Raw genomic sequence first — 16,670 nt, 5'->3', positions numbered from 1 at the left:
TAGTACACAAACAGATTCTTCCATTCTCACATTTAACCTACCCCAACATCTAACTATATCTACACACTTTATCACCTTCCTTTGTGTTTGCAGTGCATCCTTCCAGTGTGACATAATGTCTGCTAGCCTGAACCTAAATATCCTCCATTGTCTTTAAAAATAAAATTCTCAATAGAATAATCTTTTCCTTCTAATCCTTCTGTAAGATGAGCACAAACAGAATAGATGTAAAGTTGTGCAGATGTTTAGCGACATAAAAGTGGACACTGAAAAAATCAGTTTACATCAGATAAAATCAACTTTTTAAATACATGTCAAATCATCACAAATATGCAGTGTTTCAAAGAGTAGACCTCAAATCATAATATATTTCATAAACAGACTTCCATCTTTGATCTCCCGTCACTCCTCTAAGTTTGACACCAGGCTGCGGTGTGTCTTTTTCACCAGAAGGGGGCAGCAGAGATCTTTGAGAAACCCCCCACACTCGGGCGTGTCTCCATGTGGGGCAGCAGTGGCCTGAAGCACCAACAGGCACTTGTTCTAACTGAAGGTTTAAATCCCCACACCAGCTGGAAGATCTGACTTGAGGGCATGAACAGCTTTGAACAGCTTGTCCAACTCAATATTTTTCCTTTTTTACTGCTGTGATAAACAAGATCATAGTTGAAGCTGTAAACATAAGTTGAGGAAGATAGTTTTCATATCTCATATCAGAAAATGCACACATTGCAGAGCTCACGGGCTCTGCTCCAGTTTCCAACGAGCCAATTACACGAAGAAAGGTTCTGAGTAAATCCTTCATTTATGACTTTGAGGACGGTTTCATTTGCTCGTTAGTGAGGAAGTATTTCCTGCTCATCTAAACGAACCCCCCCGTGTCTTTGCTTAATTGTAATTCCAAAGTTTTAATGGAAATTATATTCTTATTAGTTTGTTGCTAATCACTTTCTCTATGCCCTCTCTGAAGATTCACTTTTTGAAAACAGGGATACAATATTAGAGGGATGTTCTGCTCACGCCGGCCCGCTGCTACACACAGTGTTACTTAAACACACAGTTTAAACTGTGCAAGTTCACAGCAGGTCGTTCTCTGAAAATAAACTAATGTGCTTAGTCAGCCTCCCCTGGTAAAATAAAGGGTCGACGCATCTACAAGAAGAGCCACTTGATCTGACCTCTGGCAAGAATCATGAATACATTAGTAACTGTTGCAGGATGGTGCATCCTCTTGCACAGTTATGTCACCACATTAGGAACTGGCCACGCTTTCAGACAGGTTGTTCAACCTTTTTTTGTCTGGTGTTCTCCCAATGACCTGTCAGATGGACCTCCTCTCCATAAACTGTCAGTGGTTCATTTCTGTGAGCATATTTGAAAGGTACAATGCTGTGCAAAGGTTTTAAGCCACCCCTCATTTCTTGACATATGACATCCAAAGAGCCAGTCTTTGTTTTTTTAGGTGCTCGTGAGCAGCATCCAAGCAGAGAAAGGTACCTAACTCGAAGGATAAACCGGTGGTGTGAACATAAAAGACAATTTTAGCAAAGAACACATTTTATCTTCATCTTTAGGCACTTTGTTACCAGCAGCCTACGACAAAAACACATCATTTGTTCCCATTTTTGTTGAATCTATGAAAAATACCAACAGTAACACAGTTTGACAGACATAAAATTGTATCTTTGCACCAACAAGGTGATTCCAGAAGAACTATCAGCTGAAGGCTTGGCATGTCACGGTATAATGTGTTGTGTGTTGTTAAAAAATTGAGGGAAACTGGACAAGTGGAGGACTTAAGCAGAAGTGGCAGGTCTAAAGAAAACCAAAACATCGACAGTGAATGAACAATATCTGAAAGTCGTGTCTTTAAGAAACAGGAAAAATCCATCAAAGATCTGACACAGGACCTGAGAGATGCATCTGGACCTTCGGGTGATCCACGTGCTGTTCACCGAAGCCTCGTCACAAACGCTCTCAGGCGTTCAAGAAGCCTTAAGGATGAGAAACTGGGAGAAAAGACTGGTCTGCTGGAGTCTGATGAATCCCAGTTTGAAATTTTTGGTTCAAGTCGTGATCAGTGTGTAAGGAGGACGTCAGGAGAGAGGCGCACCAGCGAGTGTCCATGGGGGAGGTTCTGTCGTGGCTCGGGCTGCATTTCAGCCAGGCTGTTGGAGATCTTTTCAAAAGTGATGAAACGATGAAGCAATGAAGTGGCCTGAACAGAACAAAAGGCAGAAACATCCAAAGAAGAGCTTTGAGCGTCCTTCAAGAAGCCTGGAGAACGTTTCCTGAAGACTACATAAAGAAATGACAAGAATGCTGCCTCACATGCTGCCCTTTTTTTGCTTTTTCATTTATGTTAGCACGCTTAGATTTAGGATTCAATAAATCACTGCACACAGTTCCTATTCTGCCAGAAACTAAGGGCGGCTCAATGCTTTTGTACAGCAGTTTTTTAATGCTAATATGAGACAAGTCGGTGCTTCCTGAGCAAATATGTTGGTTAAGTAGAAAATTCAAAAAACCACATCCACGGATGAATATTGGTGGTGAGAGTTAAAATTTGGAAAGGGTAATTTTAAAAGTAGCTTATATAACTAACAGTTTAACAGTTATGATAAGCAAACTAGTTATCTATAACTACAGGTTTGCTAATTCAGCCCTTCGTTTACGTTTCTGGACACTTTTTCATTATGCTACTTTTGCTACATTTGTTTCCATTACTGCTAACTAACGTTTACACTTTTCTTTCTATTTTAACTTTCAATCACTCTTTTTAATAAATACATTTCAACTGTTAACTCTTAGTTTATGTGTTAGGCCAGCGGTCCCCAACCCCCGGTACCGGTCCGTGAGTCGTTTGGTACCGGGCCGCGAGAGTTGAGGCTCAGGTGTGAAATGTATAGTTTTCAGGGTTTTTATCGGTTTTCAGCGTTATTTTGTTATCGTTTTTATCATTAACTTGGTTTTCCTGGGTCTTTTCACGTGTGTTATGAATAAATTTTCTTTTTTTCCGACCTTAAAGGCCGGTCCATGAAAATATTGTTGGGCATAAACCGGTCCGTGGCGCAAAAAAGGTTGGAGACCGCTGTGTTAGGCTGTTTTCATCCTAAACAATTTCACGTCTTCGTCCATAACTTTAGCAAACAGTTATAACTTTAATTTGTACGTTTAGCTAAAGAACACCATTAGTGCTTCTAAAGGTATTACAAGCTAAAGTAGCCTAAGTAGGTAGTTGTGTCAGTTTGTTGGTCTGTAGCATTCAAGTGTGTGTTAACACAATGCCACAGTCTTCCCAGGAATGGAGCGAGCGAGCTGCATGTCCGACTCTACAGGCTTCAGTTAGCATGTTAGAGTCTTACAGCTCGTAGCACTATAATTGGAAAAAAGGCTTCCCATTAAAACCAATGGGAGTGCTCCCTCCACCCAGTTAAAATGCTGTGGTTGGCTGCGCATAAAGGAACACCACCATGATGTGAGAGACTGATACATGTGCAGTGATTCTTTTAGTTTACAATTTAAAATTTGACCCTCAGTTAATAATTTTAGACTTTAACACTTAAAAGCAGCAGCAATACCAGCTCATTTAATACTTTTAGCCAGCTAGCTTATATGTTTATTCATGAACGACTGTATTTGTTCATTCAGGCTTTTTGCTAACAATGTCGTGCACACTGTTATGAAACATCCTTACGTTTCTCTAATACCTTCAACTCTGGTGAGCTTCTTAACAATTTTTTGCACAAACCTGTTCAGGTCCACTTAATTCTTCAATTAAACTCTAAAATATGTTTTGATTTTTTATATATTCGTTAAGACAATCTGTCTGCGTAATCCCCCGGGGTACTTATACCTCTAATTGGGAATCACTGCCATAGATTCTTTTACAGAGTCGGTGACAGAGACCGATAAGACTGCACGTACACATCCTCTTCATCATCCCACACAAACAGGATATACAACACTGAACTCTAAGCTTCATGCAGGCAATCATAGGTGGAAGAAGAAGTTGCCGGTGAAAAACTTTGCAAATGTCGCCGACTTAACAAACATAATTAACTAAGCAACAGAGAAGACTGTTTCCTCAAATAGAAATTTCCATCCACTGTCTCAACACTGACCTCCTTCTAGCTCTGCTCTGTGTCTCCACTCCATGTGGCATCACCGCCCACTTACTGCCTCCTCAGCGGGAGAAAGGTTAATACCCTGCTCCTGTCTGAGTCTGCTCAACCTTGTGTGTGTGTTTCTGTGTGTAGATGCAACAGGACTGCATCTAGTTTCTGTTACTGTTTCTCTGACAACAGTTTAACAACCATATGCGCCCGTAGAAGGCAGCAGAAACAGGGGCATAATAATCCATGGAGTCTTTTCTAATATCATCAGATTTTAAAAGAGCTAAGAGGCTACGACACAATGATGGCTGGCTTATTTCTATTTATCTTTTGAAAACCAACAATATGCTTCAGCGCCCTGATCATTCCTGACTTTTCGACGCTGTTGTGTTAGCACTTGGCTTCAAGCAAATTTGCTCCGACTGAAGACATAAATCTTTATAAACGGAAAAAGAAAAATTACCCTCTCCCTTCGAGCCTCGCATTTGTCTTTAACCATCAACAAGATTACCTGGTGAAGGGTTGTCGTTTTATACAGACAAAAAAAAAATCAGCCTTCACCTTTTTTCTTTTGGATGTGTGTGCCTTTTGATTTTTGCTGATTATTTTGTTTAAACTTGTAATTATTGCTGCACAAAAACAAGCAAAAAAGTGTAATTTGCTGGAAATGATGTTCAGTGTATAAAAATAGTGATTTTGTAGCAGGATGGTGCAAATGGGCTTCAGTTTATTGTAATTAAAGCAAACAAAGTGGGCTGAAGGATGGTTTATGTGAGCTCCACAAACCTGGTAACACAATCAGTTCACTGTGGGATTTGGTGCTTTGTGATACCTATATACACACACACACACACACACACACACACACACATATATATATATATATAATATGCACGGTAGGTACCACCGGCAGATAGAGGAGGTGGCTGATATCCAGAAATCCTACCAGTGGCTGGACAAAGCTGGACTGAAAGACAGCACAGAGGCAGTAATCATGGCAGCACAAGAACAAGGTCTGAGTACAAGATCCATAGAGGCTGGGGTCTATCACACCAGGCAAGACCCCAGGTGCAGGCTGTGTAAAGATGCCCCAGAGACAATCCAGCACATAACAGCAGGGTGCAAGATGCTAGCAGGCAAGGCATACATGGAACGCCATAACCAAGTGGCCGGCTTAGTGTACAGGAACATCTGTGCCGAGTATAACCTGGAAGTCCCGAGGTCAAAATGGGAAATGCCCCCAAGGGTGGTGGAGCATGACCGAGCTAAGATCCTGTGGGACTTCCAGATACAGACGGACAAAATGGTGGTGGCTAACCAACCGGACATAGTGGTGGTAGACAAACAGAAGAAGACGGCCGTAGTGATCGATGTAGCGGTTCCGAATGACAGCAATATCAGGAAGAAGGAACACGAGAAGCTGGAGAAATACCAAGGGCTCAGAGAAGAGCTCGAGAAGATGTGGAGGGTGAGGGTGAAGGTGGTCCCAGTGGTAATCGGAGCACTAGGTGCGGTGACTCCCAAGCTAGGCGAGTGGCTCGTGGGAGCATGGGAAGGATGGCATGAGAGCAAAGTAACAGAGAAGTTGGACTGTTATTCTGAGCAAACAGAGGTATTCTCTGAACCAAATCAGGGGCCAGTGCATGAAACTCTAAAGCCTTCAGCGGATCAATTCATCAAGCCTTGTTCACTGAGAGACAGCAAAGTAGGTTTATCACAGATATAGAATTTACTAAATAAAGAACACAAGAGCTGAATCAGCCAAAGTCAAAAGAAAGCTGTCTAGCTGTGGTCTCAGAGGATGAGGAGCGTCTCGAAACCATTTCCCAGGAGGAGAAACGAGGACAGAAAGTCCAGTTTACAGATGAACCCTGGTGAAGATCAGTGGCAGTAACTCGAGGCTGAATGTAAGGAGAGAACGAATGATGCCAGAAAGAGAAAAGTTTGTAGCTGGACACCTGCAGTGAACTGACTCCACCCGGGCTGAGGAGAAGCAGCTCTCTACTCTGCAGAGATGTGCTCCACCCTCTGGTTTGCATTTTTGTGGGGAAGGATTCGTGCTGCAGCAGGATAATTGGCACAATCACAGCTCAAAACTTTAAGGAGTGACGACTGCCGCAGACTTTCCTCCACATTCGTATTACGTCAACCCCGCTGAAAGTTTACGAGGACACTTAAAAGTCAAAAATTCCCAACCAAAGGGATAATAAGAGAGAGACACAGACATGACACTCAAAGAATTATGAATAGACATGAGTGAGGCTGTAAAGATGGTGTTAATCTCACCCTGCCTTCAAAGAGCCAATCAACAGTGGAGCTGTGAAACATATGATCATGTTGTTGCACTGACGCATGCACACAGAGGTTTCAGATATGTGTTGGCAGCCGCTGCTGTCTGCTCATTATTGCTTACTTTAGCCATGATGTAAATGAGCGTGGCATTTGTTCAGGCCCTTGATTGTTGATTGTGATGCACTCTGGATCGACTCATTAGCGAAGCTGTAATGTCACAACTTTGCACAGTAGAAACAAAAACTTTCTTTTCATGCGCGTCGGAAAACTTTTTAAGACTTTTTATCGGAACAAACACGATGACACATATTTGCAGCCTGATACCTATTGATTCACACAGGAATAAACATAACTGCCCAAAAACCTCGCTCACTTAGTTTATCATAATATGAGACGAATATTTACAGCCTCGTGTATAATCAGCCTTCTTCTTTTTCCGTCTTCTTCAGTTAGAGGTAACACCAAATCAGATAGAAGTTCCCGTTTGACCCTTTCGCAGTCAGCTCTTTTTCTTTTGGTAGAATAAATTTAGTCATGAAAAAAATGTACCTTCACGCCTCATTAATGTTACAGGTCAGTCTTTGATCCCACATAACTGCACCAGTGCAGAAGACAGCCGCAGGAAATCTTCAGGGATGAAAAACATCCGTTTAAATGATACGTTTAAAGAAACAAATTGCAAAAAGAGCAAAAGTTGTTTAATCAAGGTGATATGAGTATGAACGTCGCTGCTCCATTACACAGCCATAAGCTACTTTCATGAGTTTTAAAATTGGATTATTATATGCAGTGTTGGGGAGTAACGGAATACATGTACCGCCGTTACGTATTTAAAATACAAAATATGAGTAACTGTATTCCGTTACAGTTACCGTTTAAAAAGGTGGTATTTAGAATACAGTTACTTTGTTGAAATAAATGGATTACACGGCGGTACTTCCCTGTTTCATATTGTGGCGGGTCAGGACTGTTTGGGTTTTGTTTGACAGCTACGTTCTGTTGTTGCAGGTGGCAGCGTTACGGTTGCCATGGTTACAGGGTGACGCTCTCTCTCTGCGTGTTTCCTGGGTGAGAGAGCGCCTGTTGTTGTTGTGCTAAGCTAATAGGCAGAATGCTACAGGTATAGCTCTAAAGAATGTAGCATCATAGGCAGTGTAGTCCGTGCTGCAGGGAGAATGGACTGTCATACACGTTATGTGTCTGTGAGCGAGGGAGGGAGAAAAAGGAAAAGTACGAGCTGTCATCGAGCAAAAACGGGAGCTGGAAGCATGTAAATATAATAATAACCACTGCAGCCAAGAAGAGAGCCTGACGAGCCCAGCTGTAAGTAAGCTATTAAGACTCGACTGTACACCGTGTTCGTGTTTTCCTCCAAAAACAATAAGTTCTGTTGGAGCAGCCTTTCAACGCCTCTCTCTGTCTCTGCTAGCAAAGTTGACCCAGACAACAAAGTAAAGCTAGTTTTCAGCTACGAGCCGACACAGAACCCACCGTATTAGCCAGAGGTCCCTTTACTACGGTTCGGAGCCGCGGACCTTCAGTAACAGTAATAAATCACAGCAATAGTACATTCATGTAGTTGTAAACAGCATGATAATATATTAAGTAATCCAAAGTATTCAGAATACGTTACTCTCATTGAGTAACGTAATGGAATACGTTACAGAATACATTTTGGGGCATGTAATCTGTAATGGAATACATTTTAAAAGTAACCTTCCCAACACTGGTTATATATGATGAAATGATCTGGGTACAGTTAGAATCATTGCTGTCATACATATGCTGGAACATGCTTTGATCAGCCACCTATACTTTTGCCCAAAATTCACTTTTTAAACTTTCAATAATCAGAAAACAGATCAACATCTGCAATGTTAAATTGGAGCATTTTTGTTATTAAAGCTATAATACATCCCCTATAGCTCTCCCTCTTTGTATATCGATTCTCAAAGTTGCTTATTGAAAAAAATCACGCTGAACAAAATTCAGGTTGGCTGTAAAATAGATTTGGTTGCTTGGAGCTGAAATGGATTTTTCCACCTTGAAAATGTCTTGTGGGCTCAAAAACGCTTGAGAAAAAAATAATGCCAATGATCAAACGGAAAACTTCATCCCACCTGTCTGCACTTTGAGGAAAAATATTTATGGCCTATTTGTAAAATTTTGCATGACTTCATTAAATATACTAAAGTTACTGTTTAAAAAAAATCATGTGATGGTGAGGGGTCAGGTGGGAGTCGCTGATTAAACGATTATCAAATCATGCTGGGATAATGTGAGTTATCAGGCTTCAACAAGCTTAGACTGAACATTAAGCTTCTCGTATATATTAAAATATTTTCTAGAAAATTCAAAACTAACGCAAAAAAGAAGCATTTTCACTCCCAGCTTGAGATTTTTGGATGTCACTGCAGCTGCTGCGAGTTTAGGTTTGCCCCAAAAAGTTGAGCCGCACATTTAAAAAAAAATAATTCACCTCAAGTGTCACGCTCCTCACCTCATGCAAATGTGAGTTTGAGACCTGCGCATGGCAGTAATGGATTTCCAAAGCACACGAGTAGCAATATTTTGGCAGAGGAAACCTTCTGACAGTGAAGCAGAAGATATTCTAGATGTTTTTTTTACTGGTATATTTATAGAAAATGCACAGAAGTTATGTCCCAGTGGAATCGTTTTATAGTTAAGCAGTGGATTTATTATTCTTAACAGAATCCACTCCGCCCCGATACTCAGGCAAGATAGATTTCTCTAATAAGTGAGATGCTGCTGAGTGGAGAGAGCTGCTGCAGGACAAATTATGTAATGATGACACTGTATCTAAGTTAGTCCTTTTTACTGCCTGATGAACTACATTTTTCTAGCATACTGGCCAACATTCATGCTTCCATAAATCACGCTCTTTCAAATAATCCTGGCCGGCACTTCCGCCACAAAAGGCAAAAGTTGCACGCTGAAAAAAACCGTACCGTATATCTGAAACGTAGATCTTGGGAATCCTATTTTCCCCGATATCTATTTTTCAGCACATCGATTCGGATTTCCGCCAGCGTAACACGTGCTCCGCAGGTGGAGGCGAATGTAGTCTGTCTATTGTTAAAAAGGAAACAGTATTTTTCCACTAACACGTCTACCAGGAGGAAAACAGGCCATTATTCTGAAGGATACCCATTGTGCAAACTGCAGACACACACATTTACAGTACAAGGCGCCTCATTAAAGCAGCTCAGCAACATGTTACAGCACTCATTTCTCCAATGCAGCTTTTTCAGGCTGTGCCTCAGCTAATGTCTTCTCCCAGTGTGGCATTTGCCACCATGGGGGTTGTTAGCAGTGCACCGTCCGATGCTGTCGCATCTTGCCTGTGTTGGTTGCAGGCTTACGGAGGGAAACAGCATATAAAGTTCACAGCTGAATAATTGATGGTGTGTTGGATGGGTCACGGGTGGCAGCGAGGAAGAGGAGGTGGAAGTGGAAGGCAAATGCCAGTAGATGATCACTGCACTCATGTCAGCCTGTGAGGGCTTGTTAGCAGCTGGATCTGAATAGCTCTCTGCTACACGGAGATATCCAGATAATGAGATTTGGGTAATGAACCAGGGTTATATAATAGTCATATTCCATCGCCCAACTACAGAGAGATTTTAATTTGGCCCGGAGAAATAATGGTCTTCTTCTCAATCATTGCAATGAGTAATTTTCAAAAGCTAACGCTAACATTACATTGCAATTAGAGCACTTACACAAGAAAGGCAAAAACCAGACCATAAAATGGAATAAGAGTGAAGTCAGTAATCCAATAACGCTTGAAAATGGCTAAAAGTGTCGCCACCGCCGCGACGATTCTCTGAGATTTCAGTTTAGATAATAAGCTGTTAAGTTTCAGCTCTATCATTCCTCAAATGATTCAAAGACATCGAATGATCTCCCAAAACATCAAACATTCATCTGAAAGAGAGACGGGAATAAAAGCCAGCTGAGGCCCGATTCTACGTGTGTGTTTATCATCCAAAAGGTGTCTCTGTGTGTCAGAGATACCGACAGACTGTGCTGAATGTGAACAGAGGGTTCAAACAGCAGGTGTGCAGAGCGTCCAGCCTCCCTCTCATCAACACCAGCTACATCGCCGTCACCACGCTTCTCAGATCGAGATGAAGGCAAATAAGATCAGGCGTGATTGATGCCGCTCGCCACGTTTAGCGCTGATTTCTTAAAGCGGCTTCGGGAGCATTTTTAGACTTGATTGTGGAAGAGAAGGCAGAGCTGGCAGAGGTGGTTACAGATCAGAGTTACACGTTACTCGTGTGCTCGTCTGGCAAGCGTGGAGGGATCGATTTGCAGGTCAAACAGCATCGAGGCATAGGTTTTCTTAGGGTGAAATTATAACATTTTTCAGCTAATTCAACAGCTTTCGAAAGACTGTAATTCAGAGGAAAGGCCTGAAGAATGTCCTGCTTATACCTCGCATAATGATTTTTTCAGTCTCTCTCTATAGAATCTACTGATTATATTTTTCTCTTAATCTTCTGGTCTGTAAAATGTCAGAAGAGGTGAGCAGCTTTCCTAAAGCCATGACGTGTCTGGTTTTGTCAGACAATCAGCCTGAACCCACAAAAATATGCTTATTAAAGATAACAAAAAGAAGCAAGCCTTCACCTGAAACGGGCGTTTTACCTGTTTTGGTATTTTATATAGAAGTGCAGCTACAAACATGAAAGAATATGATCTTCATGAAGAGGTTTGTTGCATTAAACTGAATGATCCCAGATCTGTGATTTAAAAATCCGATATTCTGATATATCAGTCCATTTTTTTTCTTTCTAATACACAAATCACAAAGAATTTCCAACATTTGTTATGTGTAGTTTTGCATTTACTTGCGTAGCGGCTGCCGGTGTTGTGCCAAAAACTGATTTCCAATGTTTCCGTGTATTTTTTATGTGTACTATCTTTATGTATGTTCGTAAACAGACTTTAGTGAACAGCGTTTACAAAGGGGTTATATATAGAATTAAAAAAATATCTGTTTTTTCAAGTATCTTTACAGCTCTGTGTTATTGTACTTACATTATAACCAATCCGCTCCTTTATCCTCGCTTAAAATATTTTTACAGAACTATTGTAATATTTGCTGCCTTTTCTGCTGTCCTCTTGGCCAACTTACTCTTACAAAAGACATTTTTAATGTTAATGAGATTTTTTTTTAACGGCATAAATAAAGGTTATATAAAAGTCGCTGCCAAAAACTGATCGCGGCTTCTACCTTGTTACACGAATGTTGTTTGTGGCTCAAGATGACTTTATGTCATCCATGAGGGATGCATTTGACATATGTTTCACATATTATAGCCCAACAAGTTACTTATAGCCGTTTAAATACGAGCAATCAGTTTTTGGCAAATACCGGATGCTGCTCAGATCGGTTGTTGCCTTTGTGGCGTTCCAAACACGCGGCTGCCACAAGGAGCTCCCTCCTGGGTTCCCTCTGAGCAAACAATGCAATGTCAATACTCAAAAGGTGTTTCTCTCATCTCTTCTTTCCTTTTCAGTTTTTGTTTATCGGCTGTTATAAATACAGATACTCATAGATTGGCGCATAGCTAATATTGGCCAATAATATCAGCCTGCTGATACATTTTGCTGTGTCCCAAAACGTCAACTGCATCCTCCGGAGGCCGCATTTGAAGGCCGATTACGTCACAGCCAGGCGACGAAGGCTGTCCCAATTCGTCGACTCCTTCAAATGCGGCCGACAAATGCGTCCTTCATTTCCCCTAATTTGAAGGATGGGTCGGATGTGTCCTTCGTGGCCCACCATATCCCAGAATTCATAGCGCGGCCCTGCCACGATTAGTTGACTAGTCACGATTACGTCGACTATTAAAATCGTCAACGACTGATTTAATAGTCGACGCGACGTTTGAAGCTTTGTAAGATCACAAAACGCAGGAATAAGTAGTAGGATTTAAGAGTGTAATAACGGACTGAAACAGAAGATGGCAGCACTGCATGTACAAGGATGCCAGCTGCCGTTAAACCCAGAAGAAGAAGAAGCTGTGTCCCAGAATTCATAGCGTGGCCCAGCGCAGTTGTCAACAATGGCGGCCGCTACTAAGTTTTAAAATTACTCTTATTAATCTTTCTGGGCCACAAAATAAACTTTTAACATATTTTAAGGCGAGAAAGTAGCTGTGTAAATTACAAATATCTGCTTGGTTTATCAAGACATTGCATATTTGCAAAAGTGTGCCGACGTTTTCGGAGACGTCTGTTACCCACCAGCTCGATAGCAAGCCGGGGGGTTCAATGGTCACTCCAGCCGGCGAGAGCAGCGGATTCCCGGCTTCATCGTTTTCAGACCCCCGCTCTTTCGCTACTCAGGTTAAACATGATATAAGTCACTTGGATACCTTAAAAATGTAATTGTTTGCCCTTTTTCGGTGTTTTATTTGTTCTGGAGTAAATCGGTTTGGCTGAGATCAAAGTTATTAGATTATTAGATTAAATAAAACTTTATTAATCCATTGGGTGGGTTCCTCCGGGATTTTCACACAGCTGAATAAACGTTAAACGGTCGAGAATTTACGCCAGTGTCCTGTTATATTTTAAATAGCAAGGAGCAGACGGCCGAGTTTATTAAACTCCAGCGAGACAGCGGTGACGCAAATCTGAAGGCTGGACCGTCCCATTTCACAGCCTCGCACTTCCGGCCTTCTCGGTCTTTGAAGGACCCGGCCCACGTAGACCGCGAAGGCCGGGTCCTCCGAAGGACGCAGCCGACGTTTTGGGACACAGCTACAGTTTGGGCTCTACTTTTCTGTAATGGAGATTTACTTGCAGTCCTCCAAAATGCCAACAGCATACAACTCAGTGTCGCTTAAATTACATTTTACTGTTAAAAAAAATAACACTGGTGCTACTGTCCATTGCTACCTCGAATTCTGACCTCAAAACAACGCCTCCAGCATTGCCCTCCATCACGGCTCCTTCTCAGTGCAGAAACCATCCACCTTCTCTGACCCTCTCAAATACAGTGACAACTAAAATTGTCAGAATCAGATCAAGTTCCTTCCGGTCTCTTGTGTCTTTCTTAGTTCCAGCACTTCCCTTCTTCCTCTTGATTTCTTTGGGCCAGTTCCACAGTCGAGGCTGATGTTCAGAAACACCCGCTGCTTGAACTCGGGGAAAAGCTCATGTTTCACTCTAATCTAAGCTGCTGTTAGCTGTTGATTTCTGAGGCTGGGAACTCTAATGAAGTTCTGCTGTGCAGCAGAGGGAACTCTGTGGCTTCGTTTCCTGAGCTAGTTTCATCACAGTGTTTGATGATTTTTGTGACTGAACTTGAAAAAACCTTCAGTCCTTAATGTTTTCCAAATAATTGACCTTCATTTCTTAAAATAGGCTAATGATGGACTGCTGCATCTCATTAAGGGACCAGGACTGTTTTTCCCACACTACATCAGCACAATATTCAATCATTCAGGAGGAAAAAGTTCCACCTGTTCACCTTTGAAAAGGTTCAGCTGTGAAGTTGTACACATTGTAAATGACAAACTCGTGAAGCTGGTTAAGATACTGACAAATAGGTGCAAAGTGGTCATTAAGACAAATGGTGGCTGCTTATCTTGGTGCTGCCTCTGAGACACTGTTGTTAATCACATAAAGCCAGACACCCCCCCCCCCCCCCCCCCCCCGACCCTGTTAAGGATAAGTGGAAAAGAATGGATAGATGTGTGGACAAAACCCAAACGTGTTGTTTAATTGAAGAAATGCTCAGTTTTGCCCGACAGCGCAGCTATTCTCAAACTTAAGACTACCGTGACCCATTTTGAAATCTGAAAATCTTCCACCCAAGCTTTTAATCACAACTCTGATCATGACAAATCTAAGATGAAGTGTTTTCTCTGTTGTCCCTTGAAAATCCTTGAAATTGTCCTGGAATTACCACTGATGAGGATATTCTTAAGTCTAAACTCTGCAAACCATCTCGTCTCTCTGGCAACGACACCACATCCCCACGTCGTCACAGGCTGGACGACTGCACAGTCACACATATAAACACACTGAAATTCATTCGCTTGTTCAGGCTGACTCCCTGAAACAGCTCCACCTCTGCTGCCTGATGCTGTAACTGCAGCTCCATTCAATCCTTTAACTCGATTATGAGACATCCTGTTTTAAATGTAACTGTTCAGCTGGCAGATTTAAACCATTATTACTATCTTGTTATTGCTGTAAATGATTTCTAATGGCTCACCTACATTTCATTCAACATCTACAGCTGTGGCTCAGACTTTGGAAATGACCAGTGTCGGGAAAAGAACAATAGAGAGAGAGAGCATAGCTTCTAATGAGTTTTAACAAACTTGCGATGTGTTGTGTAGATGTCTTTGTCGTCCCTTTGAACTCAACTACAAATCAGTCAGTTAACCCTGCAGTCACGTTGCATTTGGTTATGATTTAGAAAGCTGCAACACTACCAGCTGCTGACACTGTGGAAACAGCTCTATGGTCAGTCCAGAGACTTTATAGAACAACAGTATATATTAGTAGTCTAACTATGAAGTCATACTATTGTGTTGTCATATTATCCTATAAGACAGGGGTGTCAAACTCAAATACACAGTGGGCCAAAATTCAAAACTGGAACAAAGTCGCGGGCTAACGTTAATATTTATTGAAACATATTTATTCCTCCAGATATAAGAATGAATCTTTTCTTATGGACTCAAACACATTTTGCTGAAAAACTGAATATGGAACAAGCAAAGCTTAATATTAAACAATATATATATTAGCTGTATAATACCAGTAGGCCAGCTCTAATAATAATTTGGTATGGCTTCACGGGCCAAATTTAATTAGGCTGCGGGCCAAATTTGGCTCGCGGGCCAGAGTTTGACACCTATGCTATAAGATGTAATGCTTTTAGAATGTGTAAATAATATATTCCCAGTGCTTTGTATCCTGCTGCAGTGAGGCTTTGGTCTTATGTTGTTGTTAGTGTTGTGCACTCTGAAGGGTCCGAGTACGGGATCCACGGTGGACGTTATTGTGACATTACCCAACCAAACTTTGATTGTAGAGACCGCACTATTTACCCATACATAATTTACTGTTAACATTCTTTTTAAAATCGTTTTTGAAGTAAAAACTGAAAATGATCGAGCTTGTGACTAGAAGTTGTCTTTTTTTAATATTGTGTGCGGGTAAACTGGAAAACTTTGGACTGATAAGATGGTGTCACCTTGGCATTCTCAGAACTGTGCTGGGAATCTTTTATTGACATTTTTATAGACTAATAAAAAAAAAAATCAATTAATTGGGAAAAAAAATAACAGGCAGATTATTGGATAAGACGTCGCTCAGTGCATCATTAAATCTAGACGTGGCAACACCGGGACGTTAATTATATGTAACCTTGACATTTATGACTCTACGAGAGCTCAGCTCAGTTGAGAAAAGCGGCTGAAATATAATTGAATGCCACTGTGAGTGGGATCAAACTGTGCGGACACGTGACCACGTTCAGCAGAGGCACTCACTGAAAACTAACCCAACAAGTTTGTTCTGTTTTTATTGTGTGAAAAACTGAAGCGGCTCACACTAACACGCGTTAGCTCGTTATATTGATCATATATTGGCTGCCCGGGCCTCCTGTAGGCTACCTGTTAAATACCAAAGCTTGTTTTTGGCCGTTTGTGCCGATGCGTTGATCAGATATTGATTATGGGCAAGAAATGCAAAGGCAAAGAATGCGCGTGTGTGCAGTGGAAGCAGTGCTGAAGTTAAAGTCACCGTGCAAATGTCAAAATCTTTGAGGAGGTTTAGCCTCTCTCTCTCACTCGCTCTCTCTCTCTCACTCGCTCTCAGAGCTCGTGCAGGCTCGCTCTCTCTCCCCTCCTCGCTCTCTCCCTCACACTCAGCCAGCCGGTGCTGCAGTGGCTCAGTCGCAGAGCGCTAGCGCGGCTGCTTTTCCGCGGTAACTCGTTTCATCCGTCGGGACACGACTGCGTCCACGGATCGTAGATGCAGCCCTCCGTTTGCGCCGCTTCGTCTCCAAACACGCACCCGTTCGACCCGCTTGACGTCTTCCGCGCGGACTCCGGCGTCTCGTTCGTGCGTCCCGATTGCGTAAAAGTCGTAAGTAGCTAAGAGACGCGCCGTCCAATAATCTTGATCGATCGCAGGCCGGAAGCACGCGTGAGTTTAGTTTGGGAAATTGTGTCGATGTGCGCGGAGATGGAAAGTTGACCGCCTTCT

General features: G+C 42.0%; 1 protein-coding gene across 4 annotated transcripts in view; it reads left to right on the top strand.

The window, feature by feature from the left end:
- gabbr1a (gamma-aminobutyric acid (GABA) B receptor, 1a) overlaps positions 1 to 16,670 on the top strand; it is a 163,235-nt gene that overhangs the window by 38,542 nt on the left and 108,023 nt on the right. The window lies entirely within an intron of this gene.

The sequence above is a fragment of the Neolamprologus multifasciatus genome, chromosome 11 (assembly GCF_963576455.1).
Source record: "Neolamprologus multifasciatus chromosome 11, fNeoMul1.2, whole genome shotgun sequence".
NCBI lineage: Eukaryota > Metazoa > Chordata > Actinopteri > Cichliformes > Cichlidae > Neolamprologus > Neolamprologus multifasciatus.
This window is presented reverse-complemented; position numbering and strand designations above follow the sequence as displayed.